The 23,219-nt window shown below is 37.7% G+C and overlaps 1 protein-coding gene and 2 long non-coding RNA genes across 3 annotated transcripts in view; all 3 read left to right on the top strand.

Moving 5' to 3' along the window:
- Positions 1-23,219, top strand: part of LOC144643794 (uncharacterized) — a 128,706-nt gene that overhangs the window by 30,732 nt on the left and 74,755 nt on the right. The gene's annotated exons all lie outside the window — the stretch shown is intronic.
- On the top strand, positions 333-13,580 carry LOC144643783 (uncharacterized). Its single transcript, XR_013568975.1, has 4 exons — positions 333-455; positions 11,065-11,265; positions 12,226-12,287; positions 12,397-13,580. It is a non-coding gene; the product is annotated as an uncharacterized LOC144643783 (long non-coding RNA).
- Positions 17,318-21,753, top strand: LOC144643781 (uncharacterized). The gene is made up of 4 exons (XR_013568974.1): positions 17,318-17,464; positions 19,542-19,731; positions 21,111-21,181; positions 21,363-21,753. It is a non-coding gene; the product is annotated as an uncharacterized LOC144643781 (long non-coding RNA).

The following is a 23,219-nucleotide window of genomic DNA, read 5'->3' as shown; positions in this document are numbered from 1 at the left end:
TAACGTCAACACAAAGATTTTTGTGCAAACACTGAAACCATGACCAGCATTTTCCATCCGGTTTCCTGTGAGGTCACGAAGACGCATCTCAGTCAGTAAAACCCTGCTTTTGCATAAAATGCAGCTCATTTTGCGCGCATAATAACTTATCACCCGTTGCCTTTGTAATGAGTTGAGCTTTTATTTATAGACAATACCGTGGGAAAGCAATAAACTGTTAATGGCAAAATATGCACACCTCTTTTTTTTCTTTGAGTGCGTTACTGACCTTAGGGTGACGGGCTATTGTGACATTGATTCAATATAAATTCATTTATGCATAAATCTTTTGTTTTTCAATCTATTTACCCTGCAGACTATTATCATTACGCTCGATTTCTTGATTTACACGCAAACGGTCCGGGCAACATCCACACAGGAACAACGCTTGATCTGATCATCGGGTTACGGAACAGGTACGTAGGTAGTGGGTATCAACCCACCAGAATCAACCCATTTGTGATTACAGTTACTCATTCGACTAACTACCACTAAAACCGCGTAATGCACCCCGTCTCGGCCTTTGTTTCCGATAACGTTGTTTTTAAAAGCTTGTTTACATTCCCTGAAAGATTATTAAAGGCGTATGGGGTATGTTTCTACGGTGTACGATGAGTATCATGCGTTAAAATCTTGAAAAGTTACATGAAATCTTGAAAAAATACATAAAATCTTGAAAAGTTACATGAAATCTTGAAAAAATACATAAAATCTTGAAAAGTGACATGAAATCTTGAAAAACACGAAAAAATCTTGAAAAACGCGAAAAAATCTTGAAAACGCAAAAAAATTCTTGAAAAACGCGAAAAAATCTTGAAAACGCGAAAAAAAATCTTGAAAAACACGAAAAATCTTGAAAAACGGTAAAAAATCTTGAAAAACGCAAAAAAATCTTGAAAAACGCGAAAAAAATCTTGAAAACGCGAAAAAGCTTGAAGATTAATAAAGGTCAAATGAGATATTGATCTCACGTGAGACGACGTGCTTGCATGTTGAATACATGTCTGTTAGGCCAAACACTACTCCCTTTGAGCTGTTTCGGTAAAAGTATTGGTTGAGATTTGCGTTTTGGAACTCAACTAACTGCCTCCATTTTTTTATTCGTTTTGTCTCGTTACTTGCATCCAACAAATAAATTCTATTACAGTTTGATTACTGCATTTGAAGTCTCCAGGATGCGGTAACGATGATCTCTTCTGGCATTTTTTTTATTCTTAAGCAAGACTCGAGTTTCGGTTCTTCAGTGGAACTCATCAGTTGCTCCTAAAGTCTCGTCCAATTATTTGAAATCATTCGATTTGCCGTTTTTGTACAAATCTCAACACCCAAGCTAAGGGGAGCTTGAAAAACTGAAATAACTCACAATGCTTTGAGACTGCATTACCCTTGAAAGGACTCGGATCTTAGATCTTCGCTTCCGTTGAAAAGACACAATCCTGCGAGCTGACCGCACGCTTATGATAAACAAAATCATTGTTCGAGATAGCCTGCAGAACAGGCGGTTTTTATATTTTTCATTCGCGCTTCGCGCTCGCCCTCGCGTGACCCGCTAAATAAAAACCTAGCACTTCGCGCCTCGAACCGCAAAATAAACCGCCTGTTCTGCAGGCTATGTTCGAGAGGTCTACTGATCCGATACACGTTCCAGACAGTGAGACAACAATATTCTTTTAAAGGACTGATAAACGACTTTTAACTAAACATGCCACAGAACAAGCAAACAAAATGGCATTAATATTTTTACTGAAACAGCTCTAGAGATCTAGAGAACGTAAAATCCATAATTAAACAGACTGAAGGTTAACTTTAAGCGGCCAACGGGAGTCGTGTTTGGCCTAACAGACATGTATTCAACAAGCACGTCGTGTCACGTGAGATCATGATAATTTTCAAGCCTCCAGCGTTTATATCAAGATTTTCACGTGATTTTCAAGATTGTTTGGCGTTTTTCGTTTTCTCGCGTTTTTCAAGATTTTTCGCGTTTTTCAAGATTTTTTTCGCGTTTTCAAGATTTTTCGTGTTTTTCAAGATTTTTCGCGTTTTTCAAGATTTTTTTCGCGTTTTCAAGATTTTTTCGCGTTTTACAAGATTCTTCACTTTGTTTTCAAGATTTTTTCGTGTTTTTCAAGATTTCATGTCACTTTTCAAGATTTTATGTATTTTTTCAAGATTTCATGTAACTTTTCAAGATTTTATGTATTTTTCAAGATTTTTTTCGCGTTTTCAAGATTTTTCGTGTTTTTCAAGATTTTTCGCGTTTTTCAAGATTTTTTTCGCGTTTTCAAGATTTTTTCGCGTTTTTCAAGATTCTTCACTTTGGTTTCAAGATTTTTTCGTGTTTTTCAAGATTTCATGTCACTTTTCAAGATTTTATGTATTTTTTCAATCTTTCATGTAACTTTTCAAGATTTTATGTATTTTTTCAAGATTTTAAGGCATGATACTCATCGTACACCGTATGTTTCAATTTGATAGCCATGAAAACGCCTGTTGTGTTTAATATATCTGATATATAAATCAGCTTAGGATGAGCAAGCCTGTTGCGAGCTTGTGTTGTAGCTAGTGATGCGATGGATGATCTATAGTATTCATGATTGTTTAAAACACGACAATGTAAAACGGCCCTACTGTATGCAGGGAACAAATGGGTCGACAGCGAACATTGCGATAAACTAATTGCTGTGATCCGCTGTGGGTTAAAAGTAAATGTCACTCAAAAACAGGTTTTTACTTTTGATGAATTTCTGAACAGCATCTTTGAAAGAATATAGCATGGCGTAGAAGAAGTTCAGATAAATAGTAATGCTTTGTATTCTGCATATTCTACAAATAAAACTACAAAAAGAGTCCATTAGCAACAAATCGCATATTTTTGTCCTAATATTTGGCCTCAAGGCATAATAGGCTCAGTATCAGTGCATTTTACATGATCATTCAACGAAATTGGCTCAAACCCAATTGCTCAAGGCAGTCAAGCGTACATTAAGGAGGCTCGATGTAGTTTTTTTAGCCGAAGGGTGGTTGTTTTGAAAATTAAAATTATCAAGGAAGCCAATGTTCGATTTTTGCCAAAATACACCATAATGATCAAATATGACCAAATTTTAATTTTTTACTCGTCACTTTGTCACAAAGGTTACCATAGCAACCATTGACGTTTTCTTTTGTTCTCAAACAAGCTTGGTTTTCTCGAAATCTAGACTGACACTTGGTATTCATTTTTTGATATGTTCAAGTACAGTAGGTTTACTACCTGTGCTCAAAATTTTAGGAAAATCTGTAAGAGCGTTTTAGAGTAAATCAAGAATGAAGTTTTTGGTATTTTCTTATAATTTCTTACAATCGGCAGTCGATATTTTTTAACAAATTAAAGCAAAAAGTCTTTCGCTTTTAGTTAATGGTCTTTGATGGTGTAAGTATTTATATTTCAGTGAGAGAAACTGTGCTCAAATAATACGAAACAATTTTAAGGCGCCTATTTTATATTAAAACGGTGTTTTTCTGAAAATTTCATTCTTGATTTACTTGAAAACGCTCTTACAGATTTTTCTAAAATTTCGTCAACAGTTAGTCAATCTACTAAACTTTAACATATCAAAAAATAAACACCAAGTGTCAGTCTAGATTTCGAGAAAATCAAGCTTGTTTGAGAACAAAAGAAAACGTCAATCGTTGCTATGGTAACCGTTGTGACTAAGTGACGGGTAAAAAATTAAAATTTGGTCACATTTGATCATTATGGTGTATTTTGGCAAAAATCGAACATTGGCTTCCTAGATAATTTTAATTTTCAAAACAACCACCCTTCGGTTAAAAAAACTACATCGAGCCTCCTTAAGTCGCATGAACACTCTCATGCTAAGTACACAATGTAGCTATGTACTTTCCGAACATATACACCATTTTATTAACTAAACATATTTTTTATTCTCCGGTCTAGATGATTTTTTTAAGATCGCATCTTTCGTGATCCTCCTTAAGATTTTTGTAGCCTTAATAAAGTCATTCTCACTCTCCATCGGAGTTCAACATTTGTCACTGTAGATATTATACGGTATATTTTTAAAAACATAAATATTGACGTTTCTGAAATAATTACAACTTTTACAGGGTAGATACAAAAAGTTTTTTAAAGGAGCTACGTCACGGAAGGCACATATCACATTCATATAAACCATCCTCGATTATTTCGGTTTAATACAAAAAATAAATTACCCGATCGAATTGGAATTTTCAAAGTGTTGCATGGTTTTTGTGGAGGGAGGAAAACCCTTGGAGCAAGGACAAGAACCAGCAACAAACTCAACCCACATACGACGCCGGGTGGGCGAATCAAACTCGATGGGAAGCAGGTGCTCTCACCACCGTGCCACCCTTACTTTTCCAGTGTGTGTGTGTGTTTTTTTTTTGTTTGTTTGTTTGTTTATTTGTTTGTTTGTTTGTTTTTGCTTATAATTATGTTCTACATCAGAGAATAAGCACTGTTCCCTTAACGTATCTTGTACTTATTTCAATTTCACGTCACTTAATTCTAACTTTTTTTCTCTTTTTTTCTTCTCTCTTCTCAGTTTGACTGATTAAAGTTTCATTGTTTGTTCTTGGTAATTTACCAAAACGGTTTACATTAAGATTGACTGTGTATGTGGACTCTCTCTCGCTACATAATGAACAAACAAGATCACGTTTAGTGTAGCCTTCTGCAATCTGTAGTTTCAATATTGTACAATTTTTGTCATTTCGCCGGTGCTCATCTCCTATCTTCTGACTAGGAAGGACCTTTTTCATTTGAACGTTCAAACGACTATTTTCAGACTATTTCCCAAGAATATTAACAGTTTGCAATATTCCACAAATCACAAATCTCTCGCACAAATACAATATGGCATGTTCCAATGTGTGGTCATTCTATTTTAAGAAAAGTTGAAAAATAAAATTTTCTACCTTGATCTCATTTTTCATTTTCCAAAACAACGCGGACACTTTCAAACTTGATTAATTGTTCAAAAAACTAAAAATTAAATACAGTAGAACCCCGGTAACTCGAACTCTGAAGGGAAACGAGTTGTTTTATTCAAGTCGTTGTTGTTGTCGTTTTTTGTTTTTAGGAGTGACACGCGGTTTTGAAGAGTTTTCAAAGAACTTAAAAATTGCATTTTACCTTCGAAAAGGAGTTTAAAATCAGTTGTTATTGTAAGTTATTATTTGAGATTTCACCGTGACAAGTTTGAATATTCTGGTGTTCACTGAAATGATTTTTTACATGTGGCTTTGACCAATACAAAGAGATAAGTGAAACTGAACGCAGCAGGATTTTTTTTTTATCTCCAAAAAACATCCGAAGAAATCATGACCCTAAGATCCAAGGATCGGTAGAATACATTTTAAGTGTGACTTGCATGAGAAAACCACTAAATTTTTCAAGTGCAATAAGAGGATATTAGCTTTTTTCGTGACACTCGGTAGCAGGAAGTGTTAAGTGAGGAATTTGCATCCGCCGCAACTGGGTCGTCTTCGTGTCATAAGGTGTATTAGATTAAGGAAGTACTTGAAGCTTCAGCAAGTTATATAACGAAAGGCACAGGAAGTGTTTTCTTTATTAGCGGATTTTGAGACTCCTGTTTCGAGTCAGACGATTGGATTATTTTCTTTGTGGAACAGTGTGACACATCGAGGTAAGACACGGTAGCGAATTAATCATGTACTGCATTCAATACAACAACACAGTGAAAACTTTACTGAGCAAAACTGTCGTTTGGGATAGAAAAATCTTTAGATATATTGTTGTTTTTGTACGAATACAAACATCGAGTTCGTTTTCATCAGCTCCCTTGCTACGTACATCGTGTTGCAGACTTCCAGCTCAGTGATTTTAGCTCGGCTTTTATTAAACCGAGCGAACCCCAAACAAGCTGGTTATGAACTATTATTTTTCGCTGATTCATTCTGACTACTGCACAAATTGGCGGCCAACTTAATCTCACGCTGTGTTCCAGCTAATACTTAGTAGCATAAGGCTGTGGCCTTCATGTAAACAAGATCTTTTTGTCCCCACGGCAGCAGGGGTTTTTGTGCTCTTTTGTTCCGCTTTATTAATTTACAATCATCTTCAGGGCTTCAGTATTATTGGCGACATCAAAACACTCTTGCTAAAAGCTTCTAGATCCAACATCCTTGGAACACAAGATAGCTAAAGGTATTCAAACAATTTGAGTAAGCCCTATTATTTTTAAAAGCATACCATTTCTAAGTTATTTTTATAAGTACTTCAATATAAGTAAGCAGATTTTCTTTAAGGTGCATACAGTCGAAGCTCTCATAAGCGGACACCCTCGGGACGCGAAAAAAGTGTCCGCAACTGGAGCTGGCCGCTTACGAGAATGGTTCTTGTAAGCGGCCACTAGAGGTGTGGGGGATAGATGGCCGCTTACGGGAGCTTGCCCAGCTAACATAATGGTAATATGCATGTTAGTGGTGTTTCGAAATGTAACCGGACGTGGATGACGACAAACCAAACACTGAAATATGGTACTGTAATTACAGTAAAATCATTGTGACCAACGGCGATGTGAAGTTGATTGATTAATACAAGATACAGAGGTTTTTTATATGATTTTCTTTGCGGTGTCCGCTTACGGGAGCTTAAAAACAAAGAAAAAGTCTAAGTCGTAATCTCGGAAAGTGTCCGCGGCCGCTTACGGGAATGTCCGCTTACGAGAATGTAAAAATACAGAGTTTGTATGGGAGTAAAAACGGGGTTTCTAACAAGGTGGTCGTAAGTAGAGCTGTCCGCTTACGAGAGTGTCCGTTAAGAGAGCTTCGACTGTATTTGAAGCTTTTGAAGCTTTTTGACGTCAGCTGTTGATATTTCAGTTTGATCGTATTGTAGCGAACATTTTTTAGCAAATTTAAACTTTTGTCTTTTTTCTCAGTTTCTCATTCTGTCGATTTTTTCTTCTCCTAAGATTTTTCCTCCCCTCGAAACGACAGCGAAAAAAAATTAAACATCTGACAGAGAGGGAAATCGACATAAAGCTGTCATGTTTTATTGTAATGAATGTAAATAGCGTTATTGATATCATAAATATAACTTTGAGAGTATCTACTTAACTCTCTTGAAGCTATATCCTTTACGAGTGTACCCCAGAATACTGAACTGCTTCATAGCATATTTATCTTAGGCAACCAAGCTGTAGAATACATTTTTTATAGCGGGCTGCACGAGGCATCATTTCAATTAAAGGGGTAGTATAACTGTGACTATATTCAGTTCGTAAGCATGCTAAGCGCGTTCGCGTGTTTAATAAATTTCGTCGTATGTACTTCTGTAACGCGCAACTTGAGAAGAAAACGTAAAAAGCTAAGAAAACCTCACGAAACGAAAGGCTTTGATGCATGTGTCATATATAACGTAATGAACCCTTGAGGCTACACAGGGCTTTTTGTTCGCGTTTTGTCTAATTGAGTCTTAGTTCTGAACGATATTTGCATTGAATAACTTTCAAGCGAACCTGTCTAAAGAAGTAGTGCATTATTAACTTGAGATATAACTGAATTATTTGAAAATTTGTCGTTTTCCTTAATTGATGTACAACCGTCAAGACTAAGAGTGTTTTTAGTTAATTTATGCTAGATGTTAGTTCTTATTCTCAAAAAAAAAAACGTGCTTCTTTAAACATTTGAATACTGTGATACCTTATGTTGCAAATTCTGCATTACTCAGTGAATTTTGGGCCAGACAAAAGTTATCAAAATCAGTATGGAGCTTATTAATCGACCTATGTTGTTTTCAATTCTGTTCGCCATACCGAGTAATTACCATATTCTGTTCAAAGTTGTAAATAAACAGAACATGTTTTGAATACAGGATTTAATGAAACAAATAAAGACAACAGTTTTTGAAGGCGTCAAACATAGAACTTTCACGCGTCACAACGGCTGGACAGAAAAATAATATTGTGCCTTTTCGGGCACGTTTTCGTTGGAATATGTGTTTTTCAAGTGAACTAAAAAAAACCTTATTTTGCCTAGCTGACTAGCAGGTGCTGCAAAAACAAACAACTGCCGACAAAAATTTCCAATTTTTTTTAACAAATGCAGTGCGATAACTAACAAACCAGACCGTTAGCAAAGCCTTAGCACATAATGTTTCAAACGAAATACGGCAATTTAGATAGTGCTTTTGACGTGAAGATAAAATTATGTTCGTGCAACTGAATCTAATAAATATTCAAATTCGGCTGGGTGTGTAACGAGATACAAGCTGTTAGAGAAACTGATCAATTTGTCAACTTGAATGGTAACTCTGTATCACCAGAAAAACGGTAAGTTCACGTTTGTTCTCTATCCAATTCAAAACATTTAGTTGATACGAAATGTTTTCGATCATGCAGTTCGTAATTATTATTTTGTGTTTGCCAAAGATGCAAACGAGATGCACCTTGCAAGCTGTTTTTGAGGATTTCATATTTAAGCATTTCCTTCATAGTGAATCAATCATTTTTATTTGTAGTTTCATTTTTGCGGCATTGTTTTAAGTTTCCTTGCTTAAAAACGAATTATTTAGGCTAAATATCAAACCAGAACGCGAGTTGACGAAAGATCGAACTGGAATATTTTTCAATTTCGCGCGCAGTTTTCGCGAGCAGATGAAATTAACTTTCGCTATAGCACTAGGACTCAGCTCGTCTGACTAGTACTGCGCACCGGCTTATGATGATAGTCGATAAAAGGTGAAGAAAACTGTGGTCCAGATCTTAATCTTACACCAGCAAAGCATGTTCGGTTGAACCAGATTTAACGAGATGAAAATCAGCAAGAGATCTAGAAACCTGAGAGACCTGAGAGACCTGAGAGACTGGATTTTACATAGGGTTCAAGCAAGCTCTTATTAATTTTGTGCTGTTATTGTGATAAATTTGAAGTCAACAATCATCAGCTAGCGACTTCTACGTAGAAAATAATTCTAAACCATGTTTATAACTAAAAAGCTTTTAAACGCGCGTGTTTAGTTGAGCGTGAATTTAAAATGATAATTAAAATGAAAAATGAAAAATGCGCTTGATGGTAGTATATTGTTTCCATACGTTTCGGGGCTACTGCCCCTTCTTCTTCGAGACCCCGTTGTAAGACATGCGATTACACCAACGCGAATCCTGTTATCAACACACCTGGTGGATCAATCCATGTTCGCCAAAGATACACCTGCACCACAACACATGCGGTATATATGATTCAATGCCGCGCGTGCGCCAAGTGTTACATCGGGGAAACTGGCCGACGCCTGGCTGATAGATTCAGAGAGCATTTACGATCTATCGCTATACAAAGCGATGCTCCAGTGGCTGAACATTTTAACCTGCCAGGACATACCACAAACGACATGCTTGTGTCAGTGCTCCGTGCCGGACTTACTGACACCATGGAAAGGAAGCGTTTTGAGGCAAAGCTGATTTTCCGGCACAAGACCCTGCGACCTTGTGGACTGAATGTGGACTTTAGCTTTATTTGATCTTCTCTAATGTTCACTCTAACAAGCGCGCGCGTTTGTGGCGTACGTTTTGATTTGTAAATTTTCAAATACTTTGATCACGCGCGCGTGCTGATTTCCGTTAGATGGCATTTCACATTTTCCACTGAAGAAGGGGCAGTAGCCCCGAAACGTATGGAAACAATATACTACCATCAAGCGCATTTTTCATTTTTCATTTTAATTATCATTTTAAATTCACTAGTTATATGCGCTACACAGTCACACGAAATTTCTTTAGAGATTTCTATTTTAGTTGAGCGTGAATGGGGTGCTGGGCTCTCGTGACTCGCCTCTCGTGCAAGAGTCGACGGAAGTTTTCGCTCGCGAATTGACAAGCAGTACCGACAGTCCACTGTTGATAACAATCGATAAGTGGTAAAGAAAACTGTCTTCCAACTTTCATCCTTCAACTCTCGTCGTCTTTCGTTTTTTATTAGCATTTTAGTCTACATTACCGAGCAAAGTAAAACCCAGCTGTCAGAATAGATAATGCATGGTGCGCCCTCCACTACGATAGAGATTCTTGTAAAAACGTCATTCTTCGGTATTGGTTTGACAAATTGATACTTATTGCATATAGCTATAGTTTCCATTTGCTCGGTGATAATAACCTCAACAGGTTAATACCGATCTAAACACGTAAAATGGGTGTTAGGGTGATGCTTTCAATCTTGTGCTGTTTATGGACTATGAGACAATTTAAAGGCAAAGTCACTTTAATTTTAATGTTCCATTTTTGGACTGGCAAAATTTCTGCTTCCGTTAACTACTGTCACCAATCGTTTAAATAAACTACAGATGTTTCAACCATATAAGGGCACTTTAGAGTTTGCATGTATTTGCCTGTCAGGCTTACAAGTATTGATAGTTGCATACTGGACCGGCCGGATGAGATATATGAACTGAACATCCCCAGTGTCACCGTAGTGCTCAAAATATTGTACAGAAATGCAGCAAGAATGCCCTTACCTCGTTAATTTAGAATTTACGTGAATGATATCTAACAATTCAAAATACAGAAAACACGAAATTTATAATTGCTTTATAGAGCTTTTATGTTATTTAAAGATGACTAATGCCAGGGCCGTAAGTATAACAAAAGGCAAGACGAGCCACTTGCCTTGTCTAGATTTTTACCCAAAATTAAAAACAAAATATGTTTTCATGGGAAAATAATCTCCAGTTGAACAAGATTGATTTTTCTCAAGAAATACGCCACGAAAAATGTCTCTGAAAGAGTTTCAGAGCGTCTAGATTTCAAAATGTTCTGGAGGCATGACCCCAGAATCCCCAAGAAAAATCTCGCCTCGTCTACGGCAAAGATCTGGTTACGGCGCTGTTTATACAATGTGCTTCAATCAGCTAAAAGAGAGCCTTTTTGACTTAGAATCAAAAGTGGACTTAATATATACACGTGAAAAAGATATTCCTTTCGACTTAAATAATGTAAACGTTTAGGCAAATACAATAGTTCAACCTTTTGTAATTGCATTTAGAGCAACAACCATGGCGCCAGAACCAAACACAACAGCTGAACCGGAACCTGAATCGACCCCGGAGAGTTCGGCTGAACCTCACACTTTGTTCCCTGAGATCATGACCAATCAGGAAGCGTTCTTGATGTACGGCGTCTTCATTTTCGCTCTGGCGGTGTTCTGTATCGTGCTGCTGGTTTTGTACATCACTCTGAAGAAGAAGTTAGTTTTTGGTTTTATTTACATTTAAATATATTAATCGTGTCTACTAAATAACTACTTCTCATTCCACGCATTCATTAATAAGGGTGGTGCATATTTGTCATATACAACGGGCCATTAATTTAGGACGGTCGCTTGGTTGCGAGGCAGGTAGGCAGGCAGCCGAGGAGGTAGATAAGTGGGTAGGTAAGTAGGTAGGTAATAAGGTAGGTAGGTAGGTAGATAGGTAGGGAGGGAGGGAAGGAGGGAGGGAGGGAGGGAGGTAAGTAGGTAGGTAGGTAGGTAGGTACTGTAGGTAGGTAGGTAGGTAGGTAGGTAGGTAGGTAGGTAGGTAGGTAGGTAGGTAGGTAGGTAGGCAGGCAGGCAGGGAGGGAGGGAGGGAGGGAGGTAGGGAGGGAGGGAGGTAGGTAGGTAGGTTGGTAGGTAGGGAGGGAGGGAGGTAAGTAGGTAGGTAGGTAGGTAGGTAGGTAGGCAGGGAGGGAGGGAGGTAGGTAGGTAGGTGGCAGCTGGGTAGGTAGGTAGGGAGGGAAGGATGGAGGGAGGGAGGTAGGTAGGTAGGTAGGTAGGTAGGTAGGTAGGTAGGTAGGTAGGTAGGTAGGTAGGTAGGTAGGTAGGCAGGTAGGTAGGTAGGTAAGTGGGTTGGTAGGTAGGTAGGTAGGTAGGTAGGTAGGTAGATAGGTAGGTAGGTAGGTAGGTAGGTAGGTAGGTAGGTAGGTAGGTAGGCAGGCAGGCAGGTAGGAAGGAGGGTAGAAGAATGGTACTTAGGTACAAAGGTGGATGGATTGGCTGGAGGGTGTGTGCTTGGGTAGCTAAGTAACAATAAAAAGGTAGCAAGCCGGGTTCATAAATACGTACATGTTATTTTTACGTACCAAATAAGTAGCTGAAATGAGATGACAGGTGCGAGATTATGAATTTTACAACAAATATCTCATTCAATTCATTGTTGATTCACTTTAGGGTGTCTAGGTTGATTAACTCATCCGGATCAGTTGACATGAAAGCTTACAAATAGTACAACGGTTAGTAGAAATGTCTGATTCTGATGATTCGGCAATATTATTTTGTGTTATGAATTTGTTCGTCTGTTGTCTCTGATAACAATCCTTTTCTATAAACATCTATTTTCAGGTACATAATGAAGTGTCCTGATGCTGGCCATTTGTTTTATATCACCTGGTCATGGACGAAGTAGATTATGGATTATCAGTAACCAGCCTTTTGAATAAATCATTTCCGAGTTGCCTTTTTCCCCTAGTTCAAAACAAGTCCTGGTCGGGGGGTGGAAGGTACTCAAAAACGTTTTATATGGGGAGGCTCCGCCCGGAGCTCTAACCCCTTACCCTTTCATGTACCACTTTGATAGACATTGTACCCCTTTCGTATACCTTTTACTGAAAAAAGGTACCCTTTCATATACCTAAAGGGCATGGCATAGACTTAAAACATGACGTTTTCTTGTCACTTTCATGTATTAAAATAACACAGCCATAAATTGCGTCTGTTCGAAATATTTTAATTACGGGCCCTTTCAAATACCTAAATGACAGATTTCTGTACCCTTTCATATACCTAAACTTGTGAAATCTCTACCCTTTTATATACCTGAAGCCTGAAAAAGGTACCCCTTTCGGGCGGAGCCTCCGCGTACAGGACATTATAGGGAGTACCCCCCCCCCCCCCCCCATCGGGTCCTGGTACACAGCTTTACATATTAAAATGAATCCAGATTTCTCGAATTTCCAGGGGAAACGAAAATTGCAATTTTCGGGAGGTTCGATAAATCGGTGGTAAAATTACAGAGAGGTTTTGTCCAAGGCTAACGGTTTCTAGAAACCGAGGGCTCGAGAAATTGGGATTTTACTGTAAAACTCATTTCCATATGAAAGGTTGTGCATTAGCTAGGACTCGTTTTGAAACAGAGGAAAAGGGCAGCTCCGAAATGGCCTGTTGACTGTACTGCATGCTGTAAATATTGCTGCTGTAAAACTTCCTTTTGGCGATAAATGACTTAATGGTAACCTGAAGTGTACTCCAGCGGAAAAGGAAGAAACTTGCACTAACAGCTCTAAAGACTATTTAAGGATTTTAAAAATGTATGTTATTAAGCATGGACGGTGAGATTTTTTCTCGTGACTAAATCAAATCTCAAGCTCTCTTTAATGGTAAATTTTAGACTTTTAAGGGCTATCATTTGCTGGCCCTGTAAATGTTACAAATTTTATATTCGTTTTGTTCGGTTGTATGTAAATCCTATTTCGTTCTTTTATAAAGAGAAATACTGCTGAATTAAAAGCCATCATTTATACACAGGATGTATGTTTTGGCCCATTTCATAAATACTGGTACAGAAGACCACCAACTGGATTCGAGTTTTGCTTAGTACTTCTGTTGTTTGACTCGTTAAATTCTAAAACATTGGTCAATCCCTTCCTGAAGCGGGTGTTATAATAAAAAGTCACGTATATCGCGTAAAGCACCCGATTTTTATTGCGCTTGCTTTAGTTTAAAGTTTAGTCTCGTGGCTCTCACTTTTGAACAAAAGAGTGATAGCCTGGGGCGAGAGTGAACTCGCGAGCAGCGATGCGGCCTTTTGTAGGGACAGGGTTAATGTAAACGAAGAGGTGCACGAGGAGCCCTGGGTGCTTCTCCTCCGGAATGTGATTCTTCCTGCATGGGATGCTAGTCATGGCAGGTAACCTTCCACTTTCTCGCAGGTTCGGCCTCGCAGTTCTCCGGTCAATGCAATTCGGAAGTGACTAGGTTTTCATGGCTAAAAAACGTACTTATTTTGTACTAGTATTCCAAATTGCTCATAAAGCAAAATCAGAATGTAATTGCCTCTGATACTAACTGCATTTGAAGAATTTTGTGCATAATATAATAGATATGTTATGTGGCTTTGTTTTTCTTTTACGCTATTGTAGAAAATGTTATGGTCTTAACACTGTGAAAGGCTATTCAGTTTAATATTTTAATAGAAAAAACACGTTCCCAAGACAACAAACATGAGTGTATCGTATAAACAGTGTTGAGGTAGTTGTTGTTTTTGTTTGTCAAAGTCGAAAATAAACTTCTAGCGAGATCTTCCGAGGTCAGCATTTTTCTTTCACCATTCAACAAAGTCGACACCTTTGTCCGCTGACCCTTTGAGCCTTAACAATGATCAACATGTATGTTCTCCTCAGCCCAAACTCAGGCGTGCAGGTCATGAGAAACAAGCAACTGATCACCATGCAGAAAATATCCTTGTTTATAAATTATGCTAACCATTGCAAGAAAAATGTACGAAGAGCAGAAAAGATAATTTGTATATTGAAATAAAGATAGTCGATGTAGCTATACAGCATTCCTTGGTAATTTCGTGCAATTCAAATCAAACATACCTAGTACAGTCAAACCACTCCTTACGATATACAGACACCTCTAGTAGACCTTTGTATTACGGTTTATTCACTTGGTCCCAACGAGACCAAAGTTCATATAAACTCTACCTCCGTGATAAGGGCACCTCCTTAATACAGGACTGAATCTTAGCTGTCTCTTCGGTGTCCAAATAAGGACAGTACTATCAAGTCATGGTTTCCCTAATAATAATACCATTTATTTTATCTCGAATTGTTGGGGCTGATTAGGCCCCGAGCAAAAATGCGCTAATGTGCCGAGGAAAAAAGAAATGACAATAAAAAAGAAAACACACAAAGTTAAGAAACTGTTTACAATTATACAATAAATGACAATATAGCCGACTTTCGATGTACTGAAGAACAGCTGACGTACTTCCTTCCTAAATGCCTGACGTCGGCGTCCGCATTTAGGGCTTTCCACAAGTTGCTCGAAATTTCTGAAAAGTTGCTCGAAAGTTGACCATAATAATCCAAAACGCTGTTTTATCAAGAACATTTCTCCAAAATATATGCTAATTTCCTTTTGAAGGTACGATTTCTAAGCAGTTTTGTACACTTTTTCCACTCCAACAAAAGTATCTAAATAACATTTTAGGGCAAAAATTTGTTGAATTAAAAGTATTTCTTTCACTGAGAAAAATCGTGAAGATATCGATGACGTCATGTTGGCTGACTCATTCATTTTGTAAAGTTTGAATGTGGAATGAGCCGATAGTCGAAACGTCTTCGGATGTCCTTCGAAAATCTTCGGCAAACTTCGTTAATCTTCGGAAACGTTCCCATGGCCTGCGAACAACACTCGGACAATCTTCGGAGGTCTTCGGTCTAGAAATTGCTCAAAATGCAAAAGGTTGCTTGAAAAGAAAAAAGTTGCTCGAAATATGAAAAGTTGTTACCAAAAAGTTGCCGAGCAACTTGTGGAAAGCCCTATCCCCATTGAATTAGGAATCGAGTTCCACGCCTAAGCAGCAGTATACTTTAGTCAAAATGTAGTGGTATTGACTTTTGGGATGACCATTTTATTTATCCCTCGCAAGTTCCCTCACACAATCAACTCATTCCAATCAACAACTATAAGCGCACCGTAATCAACTTACGTAGTGACAGACGAACATAAGTGCAGGCTCAAAACTTTAGAATTGACGCTATTTATAAGTTAAGAACACTTGTTTAAAAACTATCTTTGTTAGAAATGATTAGCGCATGAAAGCCCCGGTTTAAGTCTTACAAGATTTAAAAAAAATGGAGTGGAAGAGCTATCTTTAGCACGAAGAATACAGATTGTTTGACTCGTGTACTTGCTGTGCACAGGTGCAGTGCCTTTTCAGTTCTTGCCGACTGACACACGCACGAAAGCGTCGTTACTGATGTAGATAACCTGCTTGACTAGTTGATTGTGCACGTGGTGATGGCATTTTCAATCCTTAGTTAGAAAAATGCGTTCTCCTGAAGCCCTACATTTATATCTTTTAATGCTGAATAATTTTGGTGGCACACCAAGTCAATATCCCTTACGTTTTTGGTTTTCTCGGCCTGCTTGGCCGGCAGCATATTGTATTGAAGGACAAAGCTGCGGTACATCCACTATTTTAAGAGCTAATTTTATACGGAATTGGAATCTTTGAGTGAAAGTTACTCGATTCTTGCTTAGAGTTAATTAATTAAAAAACTGCACTACCGAAATTTCGACAGATGGATAGCTAGTTTGCCAAGAAAAGACTGACTAAGAAATTAAAAATAGAAAGATAATTTGCCATCTTATAAAGTGGTCAGGAATTTTTGATTTGATCATTTCGTATGTTTGGGAAAATTTGAAGTATCGTGAATTTTTTTCATAGTTGAACAATCTTCAAGTTTTTTTGCATATCGCTGAGTCACCCAGCATTAGCCTACGTAACAATGAGTTGGTAATTTTGCCCTCTGTTGGAGGTAAAAATAACTCTTGGCAACACGAAAAGGAAATTCCGCCGGATATCTTAGCTACACAGTGAACACGGAAAGCTGTTAAATTTGAGAATGCTGCCCTTCCTTGGCATCTCAGGCAAACTTGCTCTTTTTGACTTAAAAAAGAAGATTCTCAATAACTCTTTGTAATACAGATGATGGTTTTAACAACTGAATTATGTATGACAATGACTCTGCAAAAAAAACTTATAGCAGGCCTCCAGTAGAAATGTCAAAAATTTGTAGAAAACGAAAGTGAAATAGCATAATCATCACTCCAGTGCCTGTCTACGTAATTTTACTGACTTTGTAAACAAATATTTGTTGACTACGCAACGATAAAGATAAACATTGATGATTAGGCACAAAAGGAAAATTCCTATGACGTTGAAATTATTCTCCGGGGTTCGGCATCGATGAAAGCGCGACCGCATGTTAACTAGAGCGTGCATTGACGTGAACAAAACAATCAAATGAAAACAAAGCTGAATGCATTTTGCACTCATCTCGGAATGAAAAGACACGCAAAACAACATTTCCTTGAATAAATATGTGTAAGACATTCATATCTTGACTAGTGATACAGTGAGTTATTTACTTCTGAGTGAGTTTTAAATAACAGGCTTACGCGAACTGACCCTAACTCTAAAAGCACTGGTCAATTTGGCCTTGAGCGTTAAGTGGGTTATCACGTGATAGGTCTGATATCGGTAATTGTCACTTTGATATTGTGGTATGTGGAATATAACAATACGTTGTCGATAAACTCAAGTCTTTTGATACAAGCTTCATTTGCTAAGAGCGCCCGTGTTGTTAAGGACAGGACTTATTATTCCAAAGAAAAACAGGTGAGAAAAAAAAACTTGCTATTGTTCGAACATTGAGAAACAAAAATTACTGGCCCTATATAATTTAAAACTTTGGTAAACATTTGGGTTAAAAATTTATGATATTTTTTGAGCAAATACACAACAGTGATCGATAGATTATTGTGAAACAAAAAGAGAGATTAAATTGTAAATGAATCCCCTCGTCATTTACCCCAATAGCTAAAAAGGGGGGGAGGGCTCAGTTGCCTAATTGTGTAACACTGGTCAATGAAGTTGCATCGATTTTCCCGATATAGTGACTCCATTTACACCGAATTCAACACACCGATGTACAGCTGCGAAGTGTTCTGCTCTCTTTTTTTCCTTTACATAAATTTACATTTTCTTTATTGTAAACAACTGGTCATGATCAGTTTCTCTTCGTTTCTAGCCTCTCGTACACTGTTCTCGCTACACGTATCTTAAGTATTTTAACTGAATTAGTTCTGTTAAGTCCATAGTCTGCTTTTTGCAATGAACACTGGAATACGAAGGTTGTGAATTGCAGTTTCAAAACAGAGAAAATGAACTGAATTACGAAGGCCAAAATTCATATGTTTTTAAACAGCACTGGATATACCAATTGCAAATACACAATAGTATTTTTCATCAGGAAAATTTGTAGCAGTGTTTTTTATACGTATCAGTTGATTTTTGGTTTGAGTAATGATAATAAAAGTCTGTAGACAAATGATCTCTTCATTCTTGGCGCTTAGTCAAAATGAGATAGCTATTAAGTATGTTTTGAGCAGATGCTAGACGAATTGAAGACTCTGTGTTCAAGAGACGACAAGCTGGCGGAGTTCAGTTTTAATTAATATTTAGAAAGGAACAATTTTCGGCAAATAGATCCGAAGAGAATAGATTATTTAACCATTCCAAAAAAAAACCAAGATTAAGACGCCTAAAACGAAATTTTTAAATATCCAATATTTTGGTAAAGTTTCTTTTTTTCTTTCTAGCTTTCAGTTTAGGATAAATTAATAAACATCCGAACCCCAAAATAAACCAATATTGCGGTTTTGTTACTGTTTAAATTTTAAGGCAGGATGTCATTTCGGCGAAACTAAAAGCCTGTGCCCAATAACGAAAAATACGGAGCCTTTGTTTTGTCTAATTTGCGTCAGCACACAGGTCCTTGAAAAAATTGTTGAAATATTTCCATCGCGATAAAAACCGCACAAAACCGACACAGTTAACAAATTGAACTCTTTTTTCTTCAACAATCAAGAATATTGCTTCATATTTGAAAACTTTTAACTGTTTGAAAGGTGTTAAAACCTGAAACAACACAATAAGCTTGTGCGTGCCGGATCGTTTATTGAGAGGCAGTTGAGATATCGGTAAACCTGCAATGATAAGAACATGTACGAACTCCAAAATCTCTACCTAAGTTTCACGTTTTAAGCTACATTAATTTAGTAATATCACTCGATATCAGCATATTAGCAGTTCACTTTATATTGGCTCCCGGCGGTTTTACCCTAGTTCCCAAGCAGAGCTCAGGTTTTTTTATGTCGTTGTTCTACTGGTCACAAAATATTGCAGTTATTTATAATTCAAGAAGCTGCGGAACTGTTTCATTTGTATAACTGTGGGTTGATAAAAATAATCACTATTTAAAAAACTTTGCTATCTTTGTAACTGAAATGATGGCAGTTTATGATTCACTTTCGAAAATCAGTATCCTGTTTCCACAAACTATTTCGCAAGCTCCCGAAAAAAAAAACATAAATTCAAGGGAATGAACAAAACATGTAATATATAAAGTGAAGAGCTTGTTCCTGGCTGTTCTTTCGTCCCTGTAAGTCCTTTAAGCTAACTTAAATTCATGGACTAAGCCCAAGGTAGCTATAAGATACTGAGCTTAATCCATAAACTTTCTCAACAATCCGGATAGTTTAATTTTACCCTTTTAGTCATCCCCCCAAATAATGACCCCAACTATTGTATTTCATGTTAAAACCCATTCTGTTAAAACTATTGCGTAATGTGGGGAGCTAATGCTTTGTCTCACATCCACTGTTCTTATAACTGCCCGCTTTATTGTTTTTAGCCATGGCACCTGAACCAACCACTGAACCAGAAAAGGGCTACGCTGAGCCTGAGGGCGAGGGAGAGCCCAAGACCATCATGCCTGAGATCATGACCAATCAGGAAGCGTTCTTGATGTACGGCATCTTTATCTTTGCTCTGGCTGTGTTCTGCATCGTGCTGTTGGTTTTGTTCATCATTATGAAGAAACAGTAAGTATCGAGCACCAAATGGACAAAATAGTTGGTAGAGCGACGGACTACAGTGCGGGAGGTCTCGGGTTCGAGTCCCAGACCGGATCAACACTCAGGGTCTTAAAATAACTGAGGAGAATATGCTGCCTTTGCGTAACATCTGCAAATGGTAGATATTCTAGTCTTCTCGGATAAGGACGATAAACCGTAGGCCCCGTCTCCTCATCTTCAGTGTTATGGTCAGCAGGGGACGTAAAAGAACCCACACACTCATCGTAAGAGTGGGCATGGAGTTCCCGGTGTTGTGGTCTGGTCTTTGCCCCTTGTACTGTGCTTACGTGAAATGCTCGGAGATATTAGCTGTAGCTACTCTTCAAATCCGAGGGTAAAAAAGTGATGTAGATGTAGTAATTCTCCTTACTAAACGTCATACATTTGGCTTGGTGTTAGTTATGAGAATTTGGAGGTACACTAAAGGGACACGGTCACGAACTTCACTTCAAAAATTAAAAGCCTCAAGACGTATACAAATCTACGTATATTGGTCCAGTTTTGTTTACAGTTACTATGCCAGTGTACTGAAGCTATAAACTAGTGATTTTTATGTGATGTCATCAGGAACTTTTGATCTTAACTTGGAAAAGTCAGGCTGATTTTTTTCAAGTTCCACCTAGCTAAAAAACTTACAACGGCCCCCATCTTCCTTCCACACAATTTCTTTTATATCTTTACCTTGATGTTCTAGATGCATTAAGTGTACAAGCAAGAGAAGTTTGACAATTTTAGCACTTTTTACTGAAAAGCAGAAACATCCTGCCCAATGAGGTCTCCTCATTGAGTAATTTTTTTCTCGTAGCTTGTCATGACTTGACAACTGATATTATAACAGGGAAAATTTTAATGTCCTTTACTCTTGGGAATACTAACACGAGGGTCTGGAGGAAGTTAAGTCATAACTGACAAATGGCTCATTCTAACTGACAATTCATGTGTGGAATTTTTACCTACGGAAAAATCGTCTATCAACCTCAAAGAAGTCGCCTGAGACAGCCTGGAAGAAATGACCCAATTACTGACAAATACTGTCTAAAACCTTATACATCCTTGACAACTGATCACCGACCAAATGACTTGACATTTTCATTGCCATGTAAGATTAAAAAAATCAACACTCATATGTACCTTGTAAAACCTGCTCAAGCCATCGAAAAAAGACGAATTTATGCACAGGGCCCCTGTTGATATACCAACCAAGTCCTGATAGGGCCACTCTGCCTAAATAAAGTTGTCTTGAAAGAAATGCATGAACATTGTGTACGTTTCATTCCTTCAGCTGTTTAGTATATTAATTCAAGCTAATTCAATTCACAATGAATCGTATTTTTACTTTTATTCAGAGTCCGTGAACTAAGCAGCAAAATGGGATATGGACAGGGTCATATGCAGATGGGCCTAGCTGAGAAAAAAGGTTTGTACACCTCCTTCAATAAGCCTTCCTTAATTCCTGTTAAATCGCACTGCACTTTAATCTTCAAGCAAAATTTATAAGGCGAAGGGTTTTCTGATCGTAAATCAGCTAACCAATGAATTTGTCTTTGGCAGGGTTTTTTGATCGTAAATCGGCTAACCAATGAATTTGTCTTTGGCAGGTTATGTTGCTTGAAGATGACGACCCGAAACAACACGATTTTGCTGTTTTGATTTCATCTTCATTTTGCTGTGTATATGTAACATTTAGCAAGTGTGTTCTTGTATCTGTGCCGCTCATTTTAATTTGTACATGACCACAACAACTGAAACAGTTTCGTTGCCGATCGTTTAATTAGACAAAGAGCTCCTAGTTACAAGAACGATAGAATGATCTAAAGTTTGTTTTCAATTCACGTCCACTTCAAAGCTTTATTATATTGTTATCTGAGGTGTGATATGATATTATTTTATCCCTCTTCTAATCATGTCAATTATTATACCCATGCGACATATATCTCCAAAAAAATAATTAAAAAAAGATGAATGAATAAATAAAAAATGAGTAACGTGTGACTGTGTAATCAATGGGTGGAACACTGTGCAATTTTATGTTGGAAACACTGACTAATTACGATCTCTTTCCCGGAGTCTCTGTCTACTCTTTATAGGAAGTAGCTCTGGGGACGAAAATGCTATTGGCTTGATGTTCTCTCCTTTCTGTGCGTGGCCCTTCCACTACCAGGTTAAATTCTGCGGTTTTACTCCAAGCTCACGAACCAACACTTCTGGGTAGAAAGAAAATTGATAACAAGCTATTGCCTGTTTTCACTGTCACGCAATCAAAAAATAAATTCGAAACCATTCAACTACAGAAGCTATGAATTTCAAATATTATAGATGATAAATAGATAAACAATTTCTCCAAGTTTCGGGTCTGTGCGGTATACCGTTCGCGAACCTTTCCACGCAAATTTATAAAGCTTAGTATGGAGATGCCATAACTGTGTCCTTCCGAGGGACACAAATATGGCCGCCGTCAGTGTCAGAGAAACCATCTGGAACTCAATTCTGTTTACAACAGCGGCTACCCTTGGCTTAAGAGCTAGTACACTTTCACATAAACACCACTTATTATATCTGAGATGTTCAATCTGCTCAAAATGGAAAGGAAAAGTCTTTTTTCAAACAAAACAGCTTTGTCACGGCACTCAGCTTAATGTCACATTCGACGGAGAACTCAAATATTAAAAATGCTCTGTTTTTAAAAACGAATGACACTATCGCTCTGGAAATTTGCAAAAATATATATTTTTAGTTTATCTTTCGCCTAATGACAACAAAAATTTAGCAGGCCTAGTGAATTTTGATTTCAGAATTTTTTGACGTAACATGAAAACCAAGAATTGGAGCGAATCCTTATGGTCTAAGCTGGTATAGACGTCTACCCACACCGGTCACCGACCAAATGTCAAGAGTTTTAAGAAGCTCGAAATTTCGATAGCTTGTATGACTGGCCGTTTTACTCGCATGATTTAAAACCATATCGCACAGTGATGTATAAATGAGCATAGCGCTTTGCACGCTATCCGGACCTGGATTTAATTGTTTCACGTATCTTACCAAAATAGAGAGTGTGATTAGGTTTTTTAATTGTGCTAATGGCGAATACTACATAAATACGTCGAAATAATTAAATTTTTAAACCGATACTGTGTATAATAGCGGCAAAATGCGAAAGGAATGTGATTTCCTCACTTCCCCCATCCCTACTCACTGAAATAAAACGTAGAACTAAATGCAAGGCTGATCGGACAGCTTAAAGGCTTATTTTATTGCCAAATAAAGTTAAAATTAGGACAATGATGTTGGCCATTTTAGCTGTCCGATCAGCCTTGCATTAAGTTCTACGTTTTATTCAATATCGCTGATCCTGATCTACGCAAAGGCCTGGCTTCACTTCGCTGCTGTTTGTACAAGTGGTCCTTGCATTATTCAAGAGGTCACTGTAATGGACCTATTTTCTAACTTGGCGCCGA

This window comes from Oculina patagonica, chromosome 2 (assembly GCF_052425735.1).
Source record: "Oculina patagonica isolate OP01 chromosome 2, crgOcupat, whole genome shotgun sequence".
NCBI lineage: Eukaryota > Metazoa > Cnidaria > Anthozoa > Scleractinia > Oculinidae > Oculina > Oculina patagonica.
Note: the sequence above shows the minus strand (reverse complement) of the source record. Positions and strands in the feature narration are given on the sequence as shown.